Source organism: Trichechus manatus, unplaced genomic scaffold, assembly GCF_000243295.1.
Source record: "Trichechus manatus latirostris isolate Lorelei unplaced genomic scaffold, TriManLat1.0 scaffold00002, whole genome shotgun sequence".
Taxonomy (NCBI): domain Eukaryota; kingdom Metazoa; phylum Chordata; class Mammalia; order Sirenia; family Trichechidae; genus Trichechus; species Trichechus manatus.
The window spans coordinates 22,552,065-22,562,710 of record NW_004443938.1 but is presented as its reverse complement, the minus strand read 5'-3'; the positions used below and the strand labels follow the sequence as shown (position 1 = coordinate 22,562,710).

Below are 10,646 nucleotides of genomic sequence, written 5' to 3'. Positions count from 1 at the left end.
ATACCAGGGGCTTCTCTCTTGAACAGAAAGGCAACTCATGCCCAGCAAGGCTGGCCAACATGGCCTAATCACAGAACCCTACAAGGAGCCAGCGAGCTGTGACCCACTGGCAGAACACAGCCACCCCGCACCTGCCCCGAGAAGACCCTCATAAGAAAAAGCCCTCAAGGGCTGGAGAAATGAATGGGGAGAGTCACTCGAAGAGCTGGACTGGAGAGCCCCACCAGCCTGCCAGCGCTGCAAACCAGAGGACGGTGTTCCTCATCCCTTATGCAGACACAGCTCTGGACACCTTGCCATCAATGCATAGCATCACTTTGAAACACAAAGACGACATGTGTATGACAAAATCTGATCTACATGTTCTTTTCCAAATTATGAGCATCTCTCCAGTCAAGCCCCAATCCCCCTTGCTTCTGAAGGGTTCAAAGGAGCTGAACACGATTTTTCCATTACCTACATAACTCCTAGTGACAAGCAGATACTCTTGTGTTCACTGAATAATTCTCTCTTGAAGTGAATCCTAGTGGTTTTCAAAAGTTACTGTAGCTCCCACATGTGTATGAGCCTGGGAAGTAGGTTAAATACCCAGCACATGTAGCCAGCAAGGTATCATAGCAGAGTGTGACTAAGAGCCGGCACAGGAGCCAGACTGCCTGGGTTTGAAGCCTGGGCCCAGCATAACGAGTTGTATAATTTGGGACAAGTCTCTTGAACTCTGTGCCTGGACTTCCTCACCTGTAAAATGAAAATAAAGATCGTGCATATTCATAAGGTTCTCTTGAGGTCCAAATCAGTTAATATATGCAAATATAATAATATGTCATTATGTTAATATATGTATATGTGTACTATATGTGAAACACAGTAATACCTGGCACATAGTCGACACCCAACAAATATTAATGTATTTTAAAATAAAGGACACACATGAGCATATGCCTAAAAGTAAAATTTGAAAGTTTATATCCTCACAAAACACTGAAATAATTTTGAACTGATTGTTATAAAGAAAGCAAAAATGTCCACTCTCAAAAAGAGTATCTTAGAGTCATCTGTAAACTAAACATAAATTTTCTATTTGAAAAATAGAAAGAAAAAATTTTAAAATACGACAACCCTCCATCTTAAGAAAAGATGAGATCTAAAAGGATTCTGAAGAGGTTGGCAAAATCTATGTCCCAAACCTCCATCTGACAGACTCCACAGCCAGAAGGGTGGGAAAAGCCGGTCCTACTCAAGAAGTAGGTGTCTCTGGGTGGTGCAAATGGTTAATGTGCTCGGCTGCTAACTGAAGGCTGGAGGTTCGAGTCCACCCAGAGGCGCCTCTAAAGAGAGGCATGGCAATCTAGTTCCAAAAACTCAGCCGTTGAAAACCCGATGGACCACAGTTCTACTCTGACACACGTGGGGTCACTATGAGCGGGAATCAACTCAACAGCAATTTTTTTTTTTTAATTCAAGAAGTGAAAGGTAAAACTTAAAATGCCCAGTGATGAAGCAAAAATGCCAATATTGCTAATGTTCATAGGTTGAGATTTGGAGCTATTATAAGTAGAAAGAAAACAATTCCTCTATTATTATACATTTATGAAAAAAATGTTCCCATTATTGAACAAAAGGGTGCTGTTTGTCTTGGAAAACATCACTGTATGTGTTCTAAAAAACCAAAAAGATCATTTTGAGTGTAGATTTTGCAAAGTGAATTCCTTGCCCAAGTGTGAACTCTCTTCCTTCAGCTTTTGTTTTCTCAGCCTGTGTATTTTAGGAAGAAGTCACCACTGCTGCATTATGTTGTAAGTTTGCAGACACCCCTTAGAAAGATCGACCATTTCCCTCCTGGGACTTTCACAGCAAATGCCTCCGCATTCAGGCCTGGTTGTGGCCTCATGATTTCATCGCCAGGTGAGATTTGTATTGTCTCTTCAACCAGTCACAGCTTGGGTTTTTGTTTTATGAATTTGGTATGCACTAAGCTTTGGGATAGTCACAAATCAAAAGAGCCAGATGTGGTTTACTGGGGTCATTGGAACCAATGGATGAGTGAAAGAGTCAGTCAGAGGCCAAGCCCCAACTCCCATCCTGAACGAGAAACTAAGTGTCTCTTCACTTATAGTCAGGACTGCAAGGGCAAGGAGTTAAATTGCTTTGACCCTACAAAGGCCATTTCAGAAATACAGCTTACTTTTTAGACAGAATACTCATAATTCTCTCTTATCTTCAGCTGTTATGCAGCCCTTTTTGTGCTGTGCCAGTCTGATTAGCGTCTGTTGTCTTAAAGGGTTTTTTTCTGAAATGTTTACTCAGGAAGCACATGGAACGTTCTCTCACAAGTAAAGCCCACGTTTCCACTATTTACTGAGACTCTTTGTTTTCATGTATCAAATGTCTCATGCCTTACCCAAATACTTTATTTGCCAATAAAGGCTCAAGACTTCAGTCTGAAGGAATGGAAAGGGGAACCAGTGGAAGTCAGTGGAATCCCAGTAAGAGGGGAAATATTTCGTTAACTTTTTTTTTTAAGTAGGCTTTCAAGGGTGTTAGAAAGTTCCCCAAGAGCTGTTTCATTTGAAACAAAACATAGTATGTGTCAGGGTATGAAAACAGGAAAGGGTGAGAGAGTAGCTGTTGTTTGATCATCTCAATCAAGAGGAAATTTGTCTGAGGTAAACAGTTCTCAGAAGTAGCTAGAGTTTCATGAATTTGATTTTTTAAATGATTTTGGTATCCTCCAAGTCAGGCTGGACAAAAAGTTAAACATTATTTAGGGCCATGAAAGCTAGTTTAAGTCAGTGAAACACCTCAGGACTTAAAAGAATTAACTTTGGAGCCAAAGTGGTAACTACTTTACTATCAGGACGTAACTTAGAAACAAGGAGAATTTGCCTCAAAAGTGTATATAGAGACACACATTTTAGCTAGGTTTAAGTAGAAACTGCCATCTCTTCAAAGCAAGAACTGGCAAAACGTCTCTTTCTCCTCATTGTCCAAGTAATCAAATGCCCTCAAATTCTTAGCGTCCAACTTTCTCCCCAAATTCTTGGTTCAAACCTCCTCCATCAAAACTCTACCTCTTCCCCCTGACATGATGTGCTGAGAAGGGCACAACATCACTTCTGTGAGGTGTTTGCCAAAAACGCAGACCTCAATCTAATCATGAGAAAACATCAGACAAACCCAAACTGAGGGAAAAGTCTGCAAAATAACAGCTCATTACTCCTCAAAAGTGTCAAGGTTTTGAAAGACAAAGACTGAGGAACTGTCACAGATTGGAGGGAACTAAGGAAACATGACAACTAAATGCAGGTTGGCACCTTGGATTGGATCTCAGACCAGAAAAATAGCATGAGTGAAAAAACATGTGAAATTTGAACAATGTCTGTAGTTTAGTTAGTAATATTATACCAGTGCTAATTTCCTGGTTTTTAGAGGAGGCTGGGTAAACAGTACATGGGAACTCATTATACTGCTTTTGCAAGGGCCCTACAAGTCTAAAATTACTTCAAAATAAAACTGTGTGTGTGTGTGTGTGTGTGTGTGTGTGTTTAAAGCTTCTAGGTCCTATTTGCTCATGGTCATCTTCTCAATAATAGCGAGTAGTATTAAATGATCTATGAACTTTCTCCTAGTAATTTACTCATTAGTTATTATGTGACCTTTCCAAGGTAACATAGTACCTTAACTCAGTTAATATGGGTATATTTCTAGATAGGGTCTTTAAGCAGTTAGTGTAATTAAGAATGTCAGGCTTTTGATAGAGTTAGCAGAGAAGATAATTTAGGTAAAGGAGAATTTTCAAAGTTTTCAAATGATGTAATGTAGGTAGGTAACATATTCAATACACAAGGTAAACCCTTCATTTACTGGAATACACAATAGTCATTAATATTCGTTATTTCCTCAAAATTTATTGGAAAACTTACTTAGGGCCTGAGATGGCTAGGTGATGGAAATACCAAAGGAAGAAGATATGGTCCCTGTTCTAAATGAGTTAAAATAAATTACAATATAATAGAAGAAGGAACAGTAAATACAAAGGCATTTATTTGTTCATTTGTTGAATAGTCATTGAGCTACTACCTTGCTCCAGGTATTATTTTAGACTCTAGAAATACAATATTGAATATAACCTACGGTTTCACATCTCAAGAAGCTGAGAAGCAAAGCAATGAGTGAGTGTTGTACAAATACTATAAACTCCAGGCTGGGAGAGTTTTATTTCTGGTAATATGGGAAATGAGGTATCTAAAGAAACCTTTCAGACTGCAAAAATTGGTAAAAATCTTCAATTTCTTCATCTTTGGCCTTCGTGGCTGGTGTGTAAATTTGAATAATAGTCCTTAATAACTGGTCTTTCTTTTATGCATATGGATAGTATCTTATCACTGACAGCATTGTACTTCAGGATAGATCTTGAAAAGTTCTTTTTGACCACGAATGCAACGCCATTCCTCTTTAACTTGTCATTCCCGACATAGTAGACCATATGACTGTCCAACTCAAAATGGCCAATACCAGTCCATTTCAGCTCACTCATGCCTAAGATATCGATGTTTATGCGTTCCATTTCATTTTTGACAATTTCCAATTTTCCTGGATTTATATATTCCTTAGAAGCAAGAATGGCAAAACTGTGTCTCATATACCTTGGACATGTTATCAGGAGGGATCAGTCCCTGGAGAAGGACATCCTGCTTGGGTCAGGGTCAACGAAAACCCTCAATGAGATGGATTGACACAGTGGCTGCAACAATGGGCTCAAGCATAACGATTGTGAGGATGGCGCAGGGCGGGGCAGTGTTTCCTTCTGCTGTACACAGGGTCACTATGAGTCGGAACCGACTCGACAGCACCTAACAACACAACAACAAAGAAACCTTTACCAGTTACCAGTTGCTATCGAGCTGACTCTGACTCATGGTGGCCCCATGTGTGTCAGAGTAGAACTGCTCCATAGGGTTTTCAGTGACTAATTTTTTGGAAGTAGATCTCCAGAGCTTGCTTCTGAGGTGCCTTTGGGTGGACTCGAACTCCAACCTTTCAGTTCGCAGACGAGCACTTTAACCATTTGCACCACCCAGGGACTCCAAAGAAACCCTAAGCATCTAAAAATGCCAGATAAATATTTAAAACAAAGTATTTCTAAATGCAGAGCTGGGCTAGTAGGAGAGAAGGGGAAATCCTCAAAGGCCAGCAATGAGATGAGTGATGATACCTGGGCAGTGGAGCCAAACAGATGATTAATCACAATCAATGAAAGTCTTACACATGAAGATAGAAACAAAAACCCTAGACAAAAAATTGGCCAGCAGAATCCTATATAGTACATATATTACATCATAATGAAGTTCACTTTATTCTAGGAATGCAAAGTTAGTTCAAACTCAGAAAATCTCCTAATGTAATTTATATAACAGATTTAAGGGGAAAAAATATGATCATCTTAATAGATTCAGAAAAAGCATTCAGTGAAATTCAACATGCAGCAGACTAGGAACAAAAGGGAACTTCCTTAACTTGATCAAAGACACGCATAAAAAATGACAGCAAATATCGTATTTAATGTTAAAATTATTCCTTTTGAAATCAGGAACAATTCAAGGATATCCTTTTTCACTTCTATTCAATATTGTGTTAGAAGTCCCAGTTATGCTAGGTAAGTGAGAAAAAGATATAATAAGAATTAGAAAGAAAGAAATAAAATTGTTACTACATGCAGATGATATGATTGCATAGAAAACCTGAAAAATCGACAGAGTATTATCAGTAGAGACTTCAGAAAGGTTACTAGACATAAAATCAATTGGAAAAAGTCAGTTATATTCTCTATACCAATAGCAAAGATTTAGAGTTTTAAATTTTAAAAAAGATGCCACTTAAAACATCAAGAAATACACCCAATACTTAGGAATAAATTTTAAAAGATGTATAATACCAGTCTGCAAAAAAAAATTCTAAATGTGTATTAAAATATATTTGACAAAATTTTAAAAAATGTACTATACAGGAATGAAAGGAAATTTAGAAAACCCAAATAAGCTAATAGAAAATAAAAAATTACCTATAATTCCACAACCCCAACTACCTTTAAAGTTCTAGGATGCATCCTGATAGACTTTTTAAAAATACAATTACATGTGTAAAAAATAAAAATAAAAAAAGACATTTGAAAATACCTAAATAAATGGATCAGAAGGAAGGCTCAGTTTTACAAAGATGTCAATTCTTACAAAACTAATTTATAGATTTAATGAAATTCCAGTCAAAATCCCCAGATAATTTTTCTTGAAAATCACAAGCTAATTATGAAATTTATATGATAGGGCAGAGAGTTTATTATAGTTAAAACACCCCTCAAGTAGATAAAGAAAGTAGGAGGTTGTCCCCAACCAGATGTCAAGATTTACTACAATGCTGTATTAATTTAGTGTGATCTTCTCACAAGGGTAGACAAATGGAATCGAGTGAAGAGCCCAGAGACAGACCCATGCACTTATAAAAACGTGACATTTTTCCAAGTAAAACTGCAGAACAAATGTTGGACTAGTCACAAGTAATGTAGAACTCCTAGTTATCTCTGTAAAAAAATCATATCGGCTCCCTACCTCATAACTTACTCAAAAATTAATTCCTGATGGATGGAGGATTTAAAAAGGAAAAGCAAAATTTTAAACTTTTAGAACACTATCCCTATTCTTAGGAAATACATACCAATGCATTTAGGGGTGAAGGGCCTTAAATTATTTTCTCACCTTTAAACGTAAAGAGAGAGAATGAGGAAGTAAGTGGAGGTAAAATCCATACAGTACATGAATCTGGGTATTGGGTATACTGGTGTCCTTTGTACTGTTCTGGGAATTTATCTATAAGCTTAAAATTATTTCCAAATAAAAGATTTTAAAAAAAAACTTTTACAAGAAAATATAGGAGAACATCTTTATCACCTCAGAATACAGAAGCCATTCTTAAACACAATTTAAAGGGTAAACATCATAAAGGAAAATACTGATGAAATCAATTACATTAAAATAAAAATTTCTGTTAATTAAAAGATATCCTAAAGAGAATGAAAATAGAGGCCATCAACTGGGAGAAGGTATTTGCCACACACAAAGCTGACATATATACAAAGAACTCCTATGAATCAATAACAGATAACGTATAGCTTACTATATAAGTAAGAAGAAGTACAGCCAGAATGCTCCTCAGAAGCGAAGATGGTGAGACTTCATCTCATGTACTTTGGACATGTTATCATGTTATCCTTGGAGAAGGATATCATGCTTGGTAAAGTAGAGGGTCAGCAAAAAAGAGGAAGACCCTCCACGAGATGGACAGACATAGTCGCTGCAACAATGGGCTCAAGTGTAACAACGATTGTGAGGATGGAGCAGGAAGCCAGTATTTCCTTCTGTTGTACACAGGGTTGCTATAAGTTGGAACTGACTTGACGGCACCTAACAACAACAACAGAGCTTACTATGTGCCAACTTCTATTAAAAAACAAACAACCCAATGGGGGGAGAAAAGAAGAAACATTTCACAAAAGAACAAAAACCAAATGTTAATAAACAGTAAAAGATGCTCAAATCCTTTGTAACCAGAAATACAAATTAAAACCCCAATGAGACATAATTTCAGAGCCACATCACTGACAAGTATTAAAAAGCTTGACAATATCAAGTGTTTAGAAAGATGTGGAGCAACAGGATGTCACATACACTGAGATATGGTAGGTCTCAGTACAACCACTTCAGCATCACCTATTAAAGTTGACCCATCCATTTCATGCCTAGATACTTACGTCGTTGTTGTTGTGACAGAGAAGGCAGCAGCTGAGCACTTATAGACAGTAGCGAAATTTTTGCACATGTTTACCAGGAGACAAGTATAAGATCACTTATCATGGTGTTGTTTGCAATACATAAAAAAGAATGAAAACAACCTACAATTTTCATCAGCAGTGAAATGAATTAATAAACTATGATATATTCATAGAATGGTATACCAAATACAGCAGCATGAATGAGTCAGAATAATGTTAGGAAAGTGAAGTAAGTCCCTGAAATATATATCCAAGAAGCCAGGAAAAGATGAGATTTGAAAAATGAGGAGTGAGTTAGACAAAGAGAGGAAAAAACGCTCTGATCACAAACACAGGGAATCAAATAAAAAAAAAAAAAACCAAAAAACCCATAGTCATTGAGTAGATTCCGACTCTTGGCGACCCCATGTGTTACAGAGTAGAACTGCTTCATAGATTTTTCTTGGCTGTAATCTTTACAGAAGCAGATCTCCAGGTCTTTCTTCTGTGGCACTGCTGAATGGGTTCAAACCACCAGGCTTTAGGTTAGTAGTCTAGCACAACCTATTGTGCCACCCACAGATCCCCAGGGGACCCCTAGATATGGAACATTATGATCTATTTAGGAACTGCACATGCATACCCCCTCCCTATCCTAAGTTTCCCTAATATGGAGCTCTATTTTCCATGAACTGACTTCTGGATACCTCTTTATGAACCATAAGAAATTCTGTATAAGTAAATTGTTTGTTGGGAATAATTGGAAAAGGAGAAAAGTGAGGTTGGAAAGCAAATAAAAGAAGTAAAGCAGTTAGGAAAGAACCAGAGATTTTTACCATTAATTCCTCTCTAGGAAGCCGGGTAGGGACATTTAAATCCTGGGCTGACTCCTGACCTCCAGTAGCATCCCCAAGGAGGAAAAGTGCAAAGATGAATGTAAGACGTGCTTCGACATGCAGATCATGAAGTCAGAATGAAGATTACGCTAACTTGGACGCTGGAGAGGGATTCTGAAAATCAAAGACAGCTAAATTCAGGTTTTCCCTGAGCTTTTTCCATCTCAAGTCCGTAAGTTACTCTATGTTGCTGAGATCAGTGGGAATCATCAATTGACTATTTAAGTCAGGGGGTTTTTGTATTCAGAAAGAAATGTTTACTGTAGTGGGACTTAAAATTAGTATTCTACTTATTAAAGCTATAAATTAAGAATCTCAGTTTTTATAATCTTTTAAATTCAGCTTGCAAGCCTTTCCTTTTTATTTAGAAATGCAGTTATTACCCAAAAATAAGAGACATTTTAACATTTCTTGATTAATGCTTAAATTAACTCATATATTAAAAGAACAACCAATAAAATTTCCTTAGACATTTCATACTACAATTATGAACGTAATACACACAAATTTCTCAAATACTTCAAATGCCTGTCAAGCAGATTTAGCAAATTTAATAAGTACATTCTTTCCTAGCTCTTAATCAACTACTCTAACGCCAATAAACTTTAAAATACAGTAAAGCCAATGATTTTAATCTCACATATCTTAAAATCAGATAAAACATACTCCAACTAGCACAGTAATAACAAAACTTATTACATTCATACTATCCCCCAAAATGCATACCTTAGATAACAATACCAGTATTACATCAATCTCTTTATCCTGGAGTTACGAATTTACCCAATGAAGAACAATAGCATTAGCCCTCTGGCTGACCACAGCAACTGAAGTAGAATTCGCTTATAGGTCTTGCCACTAGACTGAGTACTTCTGTCCCAACTACACAAGCCACAGGCCAGCAAGCTGAGCCCTGGCTGAACCTGAAGCTCTGTATGTTTACCCAATTATTTACTGAAATGCTTTCATAATATTTCCCTACATACACAGACTCTCCCTCCAGTGCCCTGCCCCACCCAGACTGCAACATTTTTACGTCTTTTCATTTGTGAAATTCAGCACCCTCTTAATTTTTTACTTTCTCATCTGTTTTATCGTGTCTATAATCATTTATATACACAAGGCAAACCCAGAGGGGAGAACTAACGCTCTGAATCATATATTCAGAAAAACATTGGACATTTGGTTAGAAGATGAGCCAGAGACAAAAATTACCCTTAGAATATGAATTATCTACAAGAAAGCAAAAATTTTTGCAAATGTCTTGAAACTATGGGTAAGGGAGTTTCCAAATCATTTTCTGACAAGCAGGGGTTGGTAAATAAAAATTACTTCTGCACCCGTTATACTAGCTTGAGATATGTAAAATGTCTTTGTCTTTATCTAGTGCAGTGTCACACACACGTATATGCGTGCATGTGTGTGTGTGTGTGTGTATGGGTTTCTCATACCTTTACTGCCAACATCCACCCCTCTTTCAACATGTGACCAGACTGTGTCCAGGCCTCACGAGGGGTTGGGGTGAGGGGCCACAGATGCTACCACAGTAGCAGAAATAATATAAATGTAATCAGTTCTTGTCCCTGGGTGGTGCAAAGAGTTGCCACACTCAGCTGATAACCAAAAGGTTGGAGTCCACCCAGAGGTGCCTTGGAAGAAAGGCCTGGCAATCTACTTCACAAAAATCAGCCACTGACAACCCTAGGGAGCACAGTTCTACTCGGACACACATGGGGTCACCATGAGTCAGAATCGACTCCACAGCAACTGGTAATCAGTTCTTTCCCCTACCTACTAGTGCAAGGCCTTGGGTTCCTATAAAGTCCATGCAAATAATTTTTGGGTCCCCTACAAATGTCTCTCATGTTCTCATAAACAAGCCCACTCATGCAGCTAAGGCAGCGTTCTATTTGATTTAAGCATGGTTCATCGACTTGCCATGGACT

The 10,646-nt window shown here is 37.7% G+C and overlaps 1 long non-coding RNA gene across 1 annotated transcript in view; it reads right to left on the bottom strand.

Moving 5' to 3' along the window:
- Positions 1-8,241: 8,241 nt before the first annotated feature.
- LOC111820157 (uncharacterized) overlaps positions 8,242-10,646 on the bottom strand; it is a 118,662-nt gene continuing 116,257 nt past the window's right edge. Inside the window, exon 3 of the long non-coding RNA XR_002823694.1 lies at positions 8,242-8,814. This is a non-coding gene — a long non-coding RNA (uncharacterized LOC111820157). The remainder of the gene's footprint in view (positions 8,815-10,646) is intronic.